The sequence below is a fragment of the Pinus tabuliformis genome, chromosome 7 (assembly GCF_031772625.1).
Source record: "Pinus tabuliformis cultivar Carrire ecotype Pingquan chromosome 7, CPIR1, whole genome shotgun sequence".
Lineage (NCBI taxonomy): Eukaryota > Viridiplantae > Streptophyta > Pinopsida > Pinales > Pinaceae > Pinus > Pinus tabuliformis.
In genome coordinates this window covers 1,610,302,052-1,610,319,076 of record NC_142293.1, presented here as the reverse complement: position 1 = coordinate 1,610,319,076, position 17,025 = coordinate 1,610,302,052, and the positions used below count along the sequence as shown (strand labels likewise).

Sequence of the window (17,025 nt, the reverse complement as noted above, 5' to 3'; positions counted from 1 at the left end):
ATCTCTCATAGTAAAGTTCCACTATGCCAATGAAACTTTAATTTTTCCGCTGACCTGAAAAATATAGGTCAAGGACAAGGTTCTTTATGGAGTATTATCGTTTCGTTTTGTTTCCACTCTAAATTGGAAATGGTTTTAATTTAAAGTGAAACTGTTTGTGGGATAAAAATTCCTGCGGCAACAGAAAAGATCTGGTCATGCCAAAATAATTTTCTTCCATTTTCGACGAAGAGATACTCCAACTCTGATAGTGTGATCAGAAATATATACTTATCCTTTACGCCTAGTCCCTGGGATTAAAATATTTCGTCTTTCCATTTCCAAACAAAGGACTCACTTATTTTTATCAGCCTCCTTCCAAATTCCAAACATCGACTATAATCGAAGATACTTAGATATTTCATTAGAAGTAAATATTCCGTGTCATTCCATTCACCAAAAAAAAAATGAGAGAACTACATTAGTTTTTACAATGACCACATTAGTCTTTTGTTTCTATTTACAGGCCTGCAACTGTAATGGGGAAGTAATTAATGTTCTGAAAAATCTCTATAAACAGTTCTACGTCACCGTGCTTCTTCCAGAATTCAGATCCCTCTATTTTTCTTCTGGTGACTGACAAATGCTTCTTCCAGAATTCAGATCCCTCTATTTTTCTTCTGGTGACTGACAAATGAATGAACACATGGAAGCCACACAATCAGTCGATCAGCGGTCCCTTCATGCCGTATTATTTCCGTTTCCGCTGCAGGGTCACATAAAACCTTTCATGAATTTGGCCCATGTTTTGTCCACCCGCGAGTTCTATATCACTTTCGTGGTTACAGAATTTGTCCAAAGGCGTCTGGCTGAATGTGGGGTGATTTTGACCCATGATGATGATTCCATTATGGGTAATAGGAATCATATGAATATACGATTCGAAACTCTGCCTGACGGCCTGCCTCCCCGAAATGGGTCTACTCTGAATCAAAATGTTCCTGTCCTCTTCCAATCTATGACCGCTAACGCTCATCTTCACTTCCGCAAGTTGATGGAGAGGCTCCAACTTCTTCCCAACGTTCCTCCAGTCACCTTTATAGTGTCGGATGGACTTTTATCGAAGACGCAGGATGTTGCGAACGAATATTGTATTCCCAGAGTTGCCTTCTGGCTGACCAGTGCCGTCGGTTTCACCGCTTACTTTTCCATTCCTCTGCTCATCGACAAAGGATATCTTCCTCTCAAAGGTACGCAACAAATGTCAACATTATAGTTGTTTGTTCTAGGAATTGTAAATAAGCTGTCCTTTTTCCTTTTATTTACATCCACGCATAAGCAATCAAGCTGCATCCTGCAACCAACAAAGGGGATGGTGATATATGAAACTTTTAAGTCTTGCGTAGGTTAAGAATCTAGCATTGATGGCCGAACTGTTTTTCTTTATCCCCAAAATTTGGACGATTTCTAGATTTGTGCATGTCATTGTTGTGTGCAGGAGATATGTTAATTTTCTGTCTATCAAAATCAATCACAATTTAAAATGTATCACCCGAAGATTTATACTCCGATTTAAAATGTATCTGTGAATTTAATGCAGAGTAAAATAGTTTTATTGATAAAAACTTTTTGGGTATTTTTACCTAAAATCTAAAATTACAGATTCTAAGAATATTTCAAAATCTAATTTACAAAAAATATTCCAAAAATGATAATAGAGACAAGTTTTCATCAAAGAGATATAGAACAGTTGGTGAAGGAGCGTGCTGGTAAGGGGTTCCGTATGCAAAGGTCACCGGTTCTAGTGTCGCAGATACCAAAAAATCCAGCATGGTTATGGTTTCCGCTGGTGCGGCGTGCGATCCCTGGGTGACTTTGACGGCTTAGATGCCCCTGAGTCATGGCCTCTCAGCCACACAGTAAGAGTGATTTCCAGGATTCACCCACTTATCAACAAAAAAATAAAATAAAAGATAATAGAGACAAGTTTTCTCCACCCAGAAAACAGTAATATTACATGGGCTCTATGGATATAAACTATCTTGGTCTGTTTTCTAGTCGTGAAGACAGAGTAAGAGTGATTTTCAGGATTCACCCACTTATCAACTAAAAAAGATAATAGAGACAAGTTTTCTCCACCCACAAAATAGTAATATTACATGGGCTCTATGGATATAAACTATCTTGGTCTGTTTTTTAGTCGCGAAGAGAATCTTTCAACTGGGGCACATTGAGGCGTCACAATTTTTCATTATCGGGTTGGATCCGACCATCTTTATGATCAAAGGGTGATTCAATCTATTGACAACATGATTGGTTTCATCCAACATTCCGTCTCAGACTCGTTAGCGATGCGAAGGAGGCTATACCGAAATTTTCAGAAAAAGTTTTTATGAAGAGGTATCCGAAAAGGTAAGATTCTTAAATAAATTGGAACAAATAGCCCCTTGGGGATGTTGAAGTCAGACAGAAAAATGACTAGGGTTACCCAAAATGTGTAAACCCCTCTGGTACTGTATGGGAGATGGATTTGAAACAGATAAGGACAAAATGGATTTGGGAAGGAGAAGGAGGGGGTACGAAGGATACCAGGTATCAAGCCGTAATGAAGCGATGGGGGTTCCCCAAATTGTTGAAGCCCTGCCGGTATTTTACCGACGAAGGGTTCAGGAAAATATGGATTTTAGAGGAAAGAATAAGATATATTTGACAAGGATTGGGAGGAGCCAGACCAGCTTTGAATTTCTATAAGGATCCCTGGCGGGATGGAATTTGCTTTTCAATAGATTTGGTGTATAAACGATATGTGCAATTACGAAGCCCAAACCTACCCGCCTTCTCTCTTTGATCTTTATGCTCGCCTGCTGATACCTTTTACCTTTGACTCTTTTACTTGAACTGCCCTGCTTTTGGTGCTTCCTCCGGACCTCCAGACAAAGCATGGAAAGGCTCGACATTTATGACAAAAGATATTAACTTTTTGTATTAGGATGAAGAAAAAAAAAAGTTATAATTCAAATTTCCCATACTAGCATTTGTATCACATGTTGTAAAGGAAACGTCGTAAGGCAATGATATAAAAAACAACATAGAAGAAAGAAGTCAAAATTTTATGCAAATGACATAAGAAACAACAACATAGAAGAAAGAAGTCAAATTTTTATGCAATTTTGTTTCTTTACTGGTGTTTATTTTTTATCATCAACAAATGGCTAGATCATCTATTCATATTACCAAGAACCTTCGCGTTTGAGGGCGTTGCCACAATGCCACAAAGCTCATTCTGATGATCATCGGGAAGCGAATTGTTCTGAGAGATGCAAATTGTTTCCATTGTTTCTCGAATGGACTTTGTTCTTGCACTGATTATTGTAATGCTAATTGCAAATCGTCTCATAAAAAATAGTGTGACTGCAAGCATAAGCAATTACTTGCCTTTTGTGACAAGCATATGTTTGATAGAGAAAAATGGAAAAATGCAAAAGCAGAGGGGATTAGTAAAATATTTGATGTCTAATCTAGGGTGCATACATAGCATCGGTGTAATCTAGGGTGCATACATAGCAAAAACATACCTGGATAGTTAGTGACATTTTCATAAGACAGATTGAATTTCTACCTCATTCATTTCTTCATATCGGCCATAATTTTACAAAAAATGTCAAATAGGGGTTACATTGAGTATAGTATTGCTAGAAATTTGCATAATGCAGTGTTGTTAGGTGGTATGCCAATGGTGACACGTCATGTGATCATATTTCATTGATATAGATGGTATTTCGAGCATAATTATTTAAGGTTACGTGTAGAAGATTTCAAGAGAATATATGCATGGCAGGTTCTAACTGCCCTAACATAATTCACCCAAAAGATACAAAATTTATCTAACAAATTGAATTATCTTGGACAATGTGATTGTTACATGAGAAGGCGTGCATTGGGCTTAAGATTGTAAAATATCTCATAACCTTTTCCAATATACTATAAATCAAGGCCAAGGAACACTAATGTAGGGAATTATAAACATACGTAGAAGTTAGGACATTCATAACATAGTAAGAAGAGAATTCCCTATGAGGTCCTCTAGGTCAAACCCATTTCTAATTACATGGCCATGCACCTCGTTTCCTTGCTGCGGAGCTTCTAGGCCAGCACACGCACCAAGTACACTGGAAAAGGTAACATGATCCGCCTCTATAGCTGTCCATTGCATCCAGCCATAAAGCCTTAATGCCTCTTGACAATACCCATTTTTAGTATATCCAACAATCATAGTATTCCATGACACCACATCCCGTTCAGGCATTTTGTCAAACACTTTCCATGCATCCGCTACATATCAATATTGACTTGTTCGACTTACTCAGAACTAGTCACTGAAGCTGATCATATAGTGCAAGAACTCTAGCCCTTACTACTCTTAACATAATATTAGCTGTTACTCCTTTGAAGAGGGCATGGATGCCCTTTTGGCGCACAATCTGTTGAAAAGCATGGACGGTGTTGCTATAACTTGTTTCTAGAAAAAGAGCTTGACATAAAAATTTATGTGAGATCCACCATAGTTGCTAGAAGTAACATCACAAGCTCAGAACATGAGCAATAATGTAGATTTTATGTCATATTTCTTACTTGTATAATGTCTTCAGCATGTCGTGTATAAGACAAAGAAAGAATGTCAATGTTGTTGCGAACTCCCCAAGATGCAATAGCCTTCAAAGTACAAACAACAGAAATAAATCAAATTACAAACCTTGTCATAATCAAATCACATGATGCACAATAAACTTTAGCACAAAAATAGACTAGTGCCCTGCAATTTGTAAGGTTACATTTATTTCATGAGATCAAAGCTTGAACTATCTAATATTTGAAGAGCAAGGGTTACCACAATTAGCAAATGCACAAATTAATTTATTTGACACTTTGATTTCATGTTAGTTACAAACTGCATGCTTTCAATTTATAAGGTTTATCCTAAGGTCCTTGATGGATGCCAATACTGTCTTCTGACATTGCTTGATGAACATTTGACAAAGGATGAGAACAATGATGTAATTGAAATTCAAAGATTATGAATAAATAAGGAAGACCTTTATATAAGGGAAATTAACTCAATATGTTCATTTTAAAGATATGCTATCACCAATATTAATATTCATTAGGTTAGGGACAAATAAAAAATTAGCATTAGGTTTCTAACATCCAAATGGTCTCACCATTGTTTGAATTAAGCACTCCTAGTGATAAAAAGAGTGAAAATATGTTAAAAATTGGATTCTATAAGCTTCTAGAGGGCATTATGTTGACAAAGATTGCCCGAGGTGAGAATTAATCAAGTGTCAGATACCCAAAAAATCAGCCATTGGATTTAGTAAACTACAAGTAAATCCTGTTCAAGGTGTAAGATCGAATTTACCATAATGAGCATAGACAAACTAACTAGTGGACAGGTAGTCAAACAAAGTATGTGCTTCTAAAGGCATTATGTCGTCAAATATTGTAGATGCCCCAAGGTGAGAATTAAACAGGTGGATGATACTAGAATTTGAATGTGTAACATCAAAGTTTCAAATGGCTAGTTTATAAAGAGAAAATTAGTAAGAAAGGAGCAGGGTAATCTTATATAATTTCATTGGCTTCACATTTGAACATTATGTTGTTCTGAACCATGATACCCTAAATTCATATATTAATTCAATGGATTTCATTAAACAATGCCCTATCCTTGAAGCAAAGTAATAAAAGAGTACTGCCATTTCTGTGGAAACTATATATGTTCTGAACCTTCTTTCTTGATAAGTTGATGTCGGATATATGATCTGATGGCTATTTATTTCTGTGAATGTTGTCACAGTTTGCTTCTGATATTTTTCCCAGTTGATAGACAACTTTCAAGACTTTTGCTGACTGCAAAACACAATTTCATGACCAACACACAACTAAACAAAGCAAAGCAAATTGTGTGAAAGGCAAATAATGCCGAAGGGAAAAGAATAATCTCTAAAATCAGTGAGAATCTATGCCTATGCAACCTACACAATTTGTACGTGCTTAATATTGGCATAAATTCTACACCAATTGGGCTTCACACAGACATTTTTCTCAACCCATATTTAGGTAACTCTTACATTTCCGAAATATTCATTGATGACTCTTCCTTGGCCAGTATTCATTAATATCTGACTTGAAAACCTAGAAAAAATAGTGAATTTTGACCCATCAATTGCAACAAAAAACTAAACCATTCAACATTCCGAAATATTCATTGATGACTCTTCCCTGGCTAGTATTCATTAATATCTGACTTGAAAACCTAGAAAAAACAGTAAATTTTGACCCATCAATTGCAACAAAAAACTAAACCATTCAACATTACCCAATCGTAGTTCTATGTGCTAAAAATGAAATTGCAGCATTAAAACAATTCCAGTCTGTCATAACCATGGACCCTCTGTCTAAAAAAATTATAACTATATTGGCAACTAACACAGTAATATCCATGCTTGCAATTACTTACGTGTTTATCTATATCACTCAGTGTCAGAAGATCAACATGAACTTGAGTGGCACGCATTCTAAACAATGGACCAACAAGAGTTGCACTGTTCTTGACACGACACACTATATCTTGATCCTTAATCTCTGCAACCTGCAATCAGATCACTTAGCAGATATTTAACACTAGAACTCTATCTATATCAAGATAAGATGTGCAAATGTGCCTCTGCTAGGATATTCACAAAAACAGTGTCAGAAGAGCATAGTTATTTAAGGTTGCGTGTATAAGATTTCAAGAGAAGCTATGCATGGCAGATTCTACCTGCCCTAACATAATTCACCCAAAAGATACAAAATTCATCTGACAAATTGAATTATCTTAGACAATGTGATTGTTATATGAGAAGGCATGCATTGGGCGTAAGATTGTAAAATATCTTATAACCTTTTACAACTCAGTCTGACCATATCCCTTTACAAGATTAGTCCATGACACCACATCTCTTTCAGGCATTCTATCCAATAATTGTTGTGCTGCAGAATTGTGCACAAAAGTGCACAAATTCTTACGAATTCTAAGAATGATGTTAAAATTGAAACAAGGCAGGGTGCAACCATTTGGTTTCCATCTGTATAGAGGCCCTTTTGGGCCATGATCCATTTTCCTTTGAAAATATTACATTTTCCTGCATCTTTCTTTGGACCGATCTGAATTGTCTCTAAAACCTTGCATTCATTCCTTTTAATATCTTGAATTTAAGACATTTTCTCTATGCTACTTCTTGTGTTTAAACTATCGTTGTCAAAGAAATAGTGACTGGTATGGGACCATTTTTATTGTACAGGCAAGAACAACATGAAATTGGGTTTAGGAGCTTCAAGGCCATCAAATATTGAACTGAATGATCGTCAGGGATCATATGTACCCACAACTCTTTCAATCAAGGAAGATTGTTAAATTGAGAGAGAAGACGTTAGAACAAAAGGGAAGGAAGACAACCAGTGCCATATCAACAATGATTTCTTTATGTGAAAATAAATTTGACTTACAAATCATAAGGCCTAAATTATCCATATCTGCTAAAACAATTTGCAGAGTAATATGGCAGCTTCATTAACTTGGGAAATAAACATGCCACTGAAAAATTTGAAGGAATGGTGGAAAATTAGCAAGAAAGGAGCAGGGAAATCTTATATAATTTCATTAGCTTCACATTTGAACATTATGTTGTTCTGAACCATGATACCCTAAATTCATATATTAATTCAATGGATTTCATTAGGGATATTCTATGAAACAATGCCCTATCCTTGAAGCAAAGTAATAGAAGAGTACTGCCATTTCTGTGGAAACTGTATATGTTCCGAATCTTATTTCTTGATAAGTTAATGTCGGATATATGATCTTTTCGCTATTTATTTCTGTGAATGCTGTCATGGTTTGCTTCTGATATTTTTTCTAGTTGATAGACAACTTTCAAGACTTTTGCTGACTGCAAAACACAATTTCATGAACAACACACAACCAAACAAAGCAAAGAAAACTGTGTGAATGGAAAATAATGCCAAAGGGAAAAGAATAATCTCTGAAATCAGTGAGAATCTATGCCCATGCAACCTACAAGATTTGTACGTTCTTAATATTGGCATAAATTCTACACCAATTGGGCTTCACATAGACCATTTTTCTCAACGCATATTTAGGTAACTCTTACATTTCCGAAATCTTCATTAATGACTCTTCCCTAGCCAGTATTCATTAATATCTAACTTGAAAACCTAGAAAAAACAGTGAATTTTGACCCATCAACTGCAACAAAAAACTAAACCATTCGACATTACCCAATTGTAGTTCTATGTGCTAAAAATGAAATTGTAGCGTTAAAACAATTCCAGTCAGTCATGACCATGGACCCTGTGTCTAAAAATATTATAACTATATTGGCAACTAACACAGTAATATCCATGCTTGCAATTACTTACGTGCTTATCTGTATCACTCAGTGTCGGAAGATCAATATGAACTTGAGTGGCATGCATTCTAAACAATGGACCAACAAGAGTTGCACTGTTTTTGACATGACACACTATATCTTGATCCTTAATCTCTGCAACCTGCAATCAGATCAGTTAGCAGATATTTAACACTGGAACACTATCTATATCAAGATAAGATGTGCAAATGTTCCTCTGTTTTCAAAGCCTTAATTTATATTGGAGGAGGGAATGACCAATGTCTTTTTATTTGAATTTTTTTTATACACTAAAAGAACTACTAGTACCTTTTATCCACAATTTCTCTATACAAGGAGCATAGATTTAAATTTCCCAAAAAAAAAATAACCTGTTACAATTTTACAAAATGTTAAAAGACACAACAGCATGAATACAGGATATGCCAGCTTCCTTTTAAAATCTTTTCGCATGAAATGGAGCTCGAAACCAGATCTGCATAATCTTATATAATGTGACCATGATCTTGCAACTGATGCATGAACTCCCTGAACTCCCTCTCCTGGGTAACAAATCTGGCTAAAGCAAACTTCCCAGCACTTTTATAGGCATCTATAACTGCCTTGAACGTGAATTCGTTTGGCTGAAAACCCTTCTGTTTCATTTTGTAAAACATTCTCCTAACACCGTCTACCAACCCTAGCTTCCCATAGCTAATTGTCATACTTGCATAAGTAATTGTATCTGGTTCAAGACCTTTGGCTTGCATGATCATGAACATGTTGTAAGCTTCATTAATCCTCCCAGCACTACCAAGTGCATATATAACAGCATTGTAAGAAGACACATCAAAATCCAACCCAGAAGCTCTCAGTTCATCACAAGCTTCCAAAGCTTCAGCATGCATCCCCACTACAGAAAAGATTGTCAGCTATTCTATTTCATTTCATCGGTTTACTATTCATCACCAATTTTCCTTCTGTTACTTCACAGATTAGCTCACACGCCCGCGGTAATGCCTCTACTTATGCCAATTGAATTACTTTTTCGAGCGATTTGAATAGGTTAATGGGTGATCTAATGAAGAACGCACCTCAAACAAGGTTCAACACTTCTTTCTATGGCAAAAGTCCTAACAGAATATATGGCCTCCTCCAGTGTCAAGGTAACATATCTAGCCAAGACTGTTCAATCTGTTCACAAGAAGCAAACGATAGTGTTATACAACTTTGTGGAAAAGACGTCGGCGCTCGAGTATGGTTAGAAAGCTGCTTCCTGCGATACGAGAACTTTAGCCTTTTTTCAAAGCTAGACACCAATGGGACTTATCTGGTTATGGTAATTGAAATTAGTACAAGTAATCTATACAATTTCAAGACCACTACTTCAAATCTGCTTTTCAATGTGTCTGATGAGGCCTGCATTCTGCAAACAGGGGATTCACTCAAGGCTCAGCTACATGTTCTGCCAATGGTACCGTTTACAGTTTAGTTCAATGTTGGAGAGATTTATCCAGAAAGGACTGCAGATCTTGCTTTCAACTACCAACGAATAACCTCCACCGATGTCGTTCTCTGAATGGAGGAGCCCAGGCACTATCGGGAAGCTGCAGGGTTCGATATGAAATATACCCTTTTTTTAACACTAGTACTGCTGGGAATAGTGCTAGTCCACTTTCATTCTCTAACTCCTCCCGGCCAAACCCTTCTGCCCATATGACTCAGGTGACTCAGGCGAATGGAGCTTCACACACCACGTCAATTAATCCCTCATGGTCACATCTAATTTTATGATTTCCTTGCTTTTGGGGATTATAGAAATTGATTGTAACTTCAATGTCTGTAAATAACAGTACAATGCATTACATGATTTTCTCTACAGAAAATTCTCTCGGGATTGTGGCAGGCATCTTAGTAGCGTTAATGGTCTGTTTGTTTGCCCTGAGGAACAGACTGAAATCTTTCTTTTCACGGAACCCAGTAACATGTCAGCAGAATGAAGGTAGAATCAGCAGAATTTATCTCAGATTTTAGGAATAATTGACCTTATTCTTGTTTATCTTATTCTGAACTTATCTTGATGGCAGATTTTAAGAATAATTTTCAAAATATTCTAAATCTACCATCTAGAAATAAAATTGAATCTATAACCAGGCATCTCTTTAACACAACCCATTCATATTTATGTTATCTAATGAAATTAGATTCTTATTTACCTCTTCTTTTTCTATGTAGAAAAACATGTTATTGATCCCGAATCGACACTAATTGAACATGAGCAAATTATTTTCACCTTAGAAGCACTCACAGAAGCAATGGATAATTTTCATGAAAACATGAAGCTTGGAGAGGGAGGCTTTGGCCCTGTATACAAGGTATTTACCAACCCACTATTGTTTGCAAGTTTAACTCTATCACTTTACATCATCTTCCAGATAGAGGAATAGGAACAGGGATTTTTCCATGGTTTGTTGATGGATTGATTCTTCCAGGGAATAACGAGAGACGAAAAAGAAATAGCAATGAAGAAGTTGTCTGTAAGGTCTGGACAGGGCAAACGAGAGTTTATGAATGAAGTGAAGCTTGTTACCCATATTCAACACCGAAATCTGGTAAAGCTGCTCGAATGTTGTGCCGAGGGTCCTGAAAGGTTGCTTGTTTATGAGTATTTGCGAAACAAGAGTCTTGACACCTTCCTGTTTGGTATGTCATTTTGAATTTTGTTTCCTGTATGAGGGAAAGATGATCAATTTTTCATAAATTAATGAGATTGATTATGTAAAAGGTTTTGAAAATTACTATTCTTTGAATACGAATACAGATCCAGAGAAGAAGAGACATCTTGATTGGCAAAAACGCTATAACATCATAATGGGAATAGCTTGTGGTCTTCTTTATCTTCATGAGGATTCACAGTTGCGAATAATTCATAGAGACATTAAAGAAAACAACATTTTGCTTGATGGAAGGCTGAATCCTAAAATAGCAGACTTTGGGCTAGCAAGACTCTTTCTTGAAGACGAGACTCACATCCAAACAATGGAGCTTCACTTCATTTAGTTTTAACTAATTTTGAATCCCTACAGTGCTAATCATTAGTATGGTTCTTATGTCTCTAATGGTTTGGAATCTTGAAAATATTTCTCATTAAAATTATTTTATGGATTTTTTTTAAAACCAACTCATTGAAATCAAACCAATCCAAGTCAATCTGAGTCTGAGTCAAAACTGAGTTGATAGGTGGCTGAGTCAATGTCCAAGTCTGAGTTTTAAAACTATGATATAGATGAGTTTATTATTGGAGGAAATCCAAAACAATTCATGATGTGGTGTTAGAAGATGCTGACAAGTGAAGATTGCATGAAGGACAATGGTAGGTAGTTTACAAGTTGTAACTACAATGTTCCTTGTACAGAAGGTTTTCACCTTAAATATTTTGAAGAGTTCAAAGCAAAAAAGCAGCTGCCGTCCTACTTCATGTTTCTTCACATTAGTTAGTGATAAACTATTTGAGCCAGCCATAAGCATATAGAGGGTTCTAGATATATATGGAGAGCATCCTATGTTCGGCAAAGAACGAGTGTTAGCATTCAGTACCTTTGAAAGTGTGTCCAAGTCCTGGGAACGCATATGGTAGAAAAAAGATACGAATACAACAAGAACAATTCAACAAAGAATGTGTTGGAACAATTACACACTACAACAGGTACTACAGGTCTATACTGCCAAATGTAGCAGCCTTAAAAAATCCATATATCATTGATTTTCGGCAACACTAGGGTATGTAGATGACAGCACAATAGTAGAGTGGACTAGAGGGCACACCAATATTTTTATAAGCTTCCAGCATTAAGGGTGCATGCATGCACCGACAATAGATACGAAGGGATAATGTTATCCTCAGGATTTGCATGCAATAGACAATTTGCATGTCCTTTCTCAATTAAGTAAAAGGCATGAAGTTGCATGTGTTAGCTTAAGTTTTATTCAGCAATTTTCTAATTTTTAGTTTAATTCTAAGTTCATTTAAGCTCATGCAGTCTAGAATGTAGGGGGCGTGTTTGCATAAATCATCATTAATTGAGGCGATATTGTGCATGTATGCAGATTCATTGTACCTATTCTTCTTCTTCGGCTATAAAAAGAAAGGGAGGAGTATATGTTTATTCATTCAGTTTTTAGTTGAAGAGTTAGCAGTTCGTTGTTTTCTTGTAGTAGGTATAATTCATGCTCAAGAAACAAGAAAGTGAAAACAGGATTTTACAACCTTCATACTCTCTATCTACGAAAGATGCTATTCTATATAAAACAGAATTGCCCTTTTTTAAACAAAACCACTCACAGTTGGTAACAACATCCTGGCATTATAAAACTAAAGCAAACAGTTGAATATGAAGATCGGTATGATGTCTGACACAACTAAATCAACTTGCACCTGTAATAAAGTAACAAGTCATTGTTGTTCCAAAAGCTAGAAGATGCAGGCCCCCTGAGCAGAATATACGCAACTCAGATGAGTACACACACTTCAGAGCAGAGGATATCAGTACACTTACTTTCAGATTGCACATAATAAACAATGCCACAAAAGAAAAATAAGTGAAGAGACAAGCAAATTTTACCTAGAATATAATTAATTTACAGTGAGAGTCTCACTTTCTTAGGGAAAATTTTACAACGAGAAAATCTGACATATTATTAAAAATTACAACCAACAATTTGGAGAGATGTGAAGACGCTAGAGCTGACCTGAAAAGCTCAAAAGTAAGACCTAATTATATAGGAACTTCTCATTTCCAAGGTTTCTGGCTTTGGAATGCAAGGGCGTCAGTTGATGTGATGATGTATTTTCTTACTTGATGGCACCTTTTCTCGCTTGAGTACTAATTCATATACTGTTTTGGTGTCATTTCTTGTAGTTGTCTGTCGGCTTGTGCTTGTTATCTATATGAAGTTGCATTATCTATCAAAGCAACACATCCTGTGCTGAGATTTCGTTCAGATTAATGTTTCTTCTACCCCCTGCTCCAAACAGTTACCCTTAAACTCACTGCCCACTCTTTGGGTTTTTTTGCAGGATATATTCATCGAACTGCTCCGACCGCGCTCGCATCTGCCCAACAATATGTTCAGAAATTGCTCTCAAACATTTAGGCAACCACTGTTCCATCTGATCAAACCACTCTGCCAGGCTCTCATCCTCCAAATTTTGACGACTGCATTCAGCGCTTGAAAGAATCTTTTCGACAAGTTTTCCGCTGGACGAAACCACAGAGTGAGGTGACGCAGGGTTTTGAATCGCAGTTTTCTGTTTCTTGGCGACGGTTGCTTCTCCTCTTCTACGGTCGGCCTGAGATCTTAGGGTCCTCTTTTCCGGGGAGGGCCGTGATTCGATCTTGACTCTGATGAGGGTTTCATAATGAGAATAGCTCGTGGTCTTCTTTATCTTCATGAGGATTCACAGTTGCGAATAATTCATAGAGACATTAAAGCAAACAACATTTTGCATGATGAAAGGCTGAATCCTAAAATAGGATACTTTGGGCTAGCAAGACTCTTTCCTGAAGACGAGACTCACATCCAAACAAGAGTTGCAGGGACATAGTGAGAATATTTCACTCTACCCTTCTCTTCTCTATGCAATTTATTTGAAATTAATCAATTCGTTAAACAGCTTAACATTTATGCAATCATGTGCCACAATCACCCCCAACTTATTTGAAGAGTTTCTGATTGGAGTATGTAGCGGTTACATGGCGCCAGAGTATGCAATGCAGGGGCAACTATCCCTGAAAGCTGATGTGTATAGCTTTGGAATGTTAATCCTTGAGATTGTGACGGGAATTAAAAACAGTGATATAAATTTTTCCCCAGAAATGCAAAGCCTATCAGAATGGGTAAGGCTTCAATTCATGACTTTTTTTTGGTATGAATAACAGTGGATTGCGATAAATCAGAATAATGATGATTTACCTTGGATGGGATGCAGGCATGGAGATTACAGAAGCAAGGGTGTCTTCTGAATATGATTGATTCCACAGTAATGGAAACATGGCAGCAGGAGGAAGTCGTAAGATGCAATGAGGTTGCTCTTCTATGCACGCAAGCTGATTCAGGCCTCCGTCCAACCATGTCTAATGTTATATTAATGATCTCAAGCTCTCCTGTAACATTACTAAATCCAACACAGCCAGCATTTCTTAAAAATAGTGAGAGTACAGCACAAGGCTGCGCTGGCTACGCGGCCCTCAGGCAGGAAGAAAGACATGAAACGAAGAAGAAAGACACGTTTCGTCACTGCGAAGACACGTTTCGGTTCAGTCACTGCGAAGAGTCTCATCGCCAGGAGGCCTGGCCTTTCATGGCCCATTGTCAGATCCTCCCTCTCTGTCTTCCAGTTGGTGGAAAAAATAATATTTTTCTATGAAAAATATAGATTAAATCAACGGCAGAAAACACCCCAATCGTCTAACACACAAAATCAATGGCTCAGGATCGCACAGGTCACATTTTAGGGATGTTTTTCTCAGAGGGAACGCCTTACGGCGTAAATATATTATTATGTATACTATTAATAACTATATCATATGAATACCGGTAATAACAATGTCATATATAAGTAACAATTAAAATTGTAAAGTTCTCTTTTATAAATTATGTGTATTTATCTTTTATAAATTTACAAGTTTAAGAGAGAATATGATATTTATCTTTGTAAATTAAGAAATTAATTTAGATTTAAAAATGGTATTTTTTTCATGAAAATGATTGCGTTGTTGAAACAATTGTATACATGTCATATCTTTTGTAGTTTCAATCTGTTCTTCGCACTTTGGATGGAATTGCCATTGTACTTTGTATTGTGATGAATAATGTTTGTGTTTGACAGATGAAAGCTGCCTCACCAAGGAATATCTTGATGAAGTGAGAATCACTTGCATCCCAGGAATGCCCCCGCTGCGGTTGAGGGAGCTGCCCAACTTCCTCTTAGTCACAGATATTTCGGACCCTGGTTTTCAGAGTGGAATAATGGTAGGCCAAGGTACATTATCCGCAGCTGCATTACTAGTTAACACATTCGAAGAACTGGAAAGCCCAGTTATGGAGGCACTCTCAGTTAACTTCCGTGTATATGCCATCGGTCCTCTACTGCTATCTCAATCATTTAATTGTAAGAGTAAAGAAGGACCCTCGGATGAATTGAGTATGTGGAATGAAGAAAGTTGCTGCCTCACATGGTTGGATACACAGAAACCATGTTCTGTCGTGTACGTTTGTTTGGGAAGCATTGCAGTTTTGTCCAATGAACAACTACTGGAATTTGCATGGGGATTGGCCTCCAGCAACCACCACGTTTTGTGGGTTATCCGGCCAGATATAGTTAATGGTGAATCTGCCATATTGCCAAAGGAATTCGTTGAGGAAACAAAGGATAGAGGTCTGTCCCCAGATAAAAGTACTGTCCCACCCTTCTTTGGGAGGGTTTCTCACTCATAGCGGGTGGAACTCCACGTTGGAAAGCATAAGCGCGGGAGTGCCGATGATATGCTGGCCCTTTCTGGCTGATCAACATATAAATGCGAAATTCATTTGTGAAGAGTGGGGAATAGGAATGCATTTAAAAAAGACGGTGAAGAGGGAAGAGGTGGCAGTGTTGGTGAGGAATTTGATAGGAGGAGAGGAAGGAGTTAAAATGAGGAAAAGAGTTGGAAAACTGAAACAAGCTGCGAAGCGCGCTGTCCAGGATGGAGGATCTTCTAACAACAACTTAGAGAAGTTACTCAACCAAATAATTCCTCAAAAGAATGCATCAAATTATAGCCCAGATGGTTGAGGCAGAAGTTTAAAGGCGAATGTTGGTAGGTTCCGGTACGTCAAGATATAGTATTTAATTTCATTTCTCTGAAAGTTACCCCTACAGTTCTCTAATTTGTGGATCTCCATGTTGATCCAGGGAGTTCTCTAAGCTCTCACAAAAACAAGGTAGAATAGATATAAGTTACCGAAGAAACATGGTATGATAGATATTCACGGTGAAGGTAGTTAAGGTGAAGTCAGTAATTGTTGGGTCGGGTTTAGCGTAGAGCTCTGCAAAATTTATTTCAGTGGCAAACTGTTGGGTGATATGGTCCAACGTTCAGCACTGGATGCTGGAGCGATTCATAATTATATTGAGGCCATATATAGGTAACATTCTTCCTACTAATTGTATGATTCCAAGATTTCGCTCTAAGATGATCATGCAAGAGATTTAAGTTTTTGCAATGGGAATACATTGTCTTATTTTATTTATTACTTTGGGCAAGGCCTTGCTGGATACATTATCCTTGGGTTTTTCAAGAAGTGGGCATCTTAAATGAATAAGTATCTTGCACGTATAAAGAATACACTGCTTTTATGTTAAAATGTATATTTAAAGATATAAAATAGAAAAATACGATTAAGGATGCTTTAGTTATTGAAAATAATTAAAATAATAAGTGTAAAAATTAACCAAAAATAATAAGTAGTTTATACAAATAAAGTGGGATTTAAATCTATTTACATATAACCTAGCACCACCAAATTTGATTTTAACTTTTAAATAATTAAA

General features: G+C 36.8%; 1 pseudogene; it reads left to right on the top strand.

The window, feature by feature from the left end:
• Window positions 1-685: 685 nt before the first annotated feature.
• Window positions 686-16,279, top strand: LOC149254339 (7-deoxyloganetin glucosyltransferase pseudogene; annotated as a pseudogene).
• Window positions 16,280-17,025: the final 746 nt, after the last annotated feature.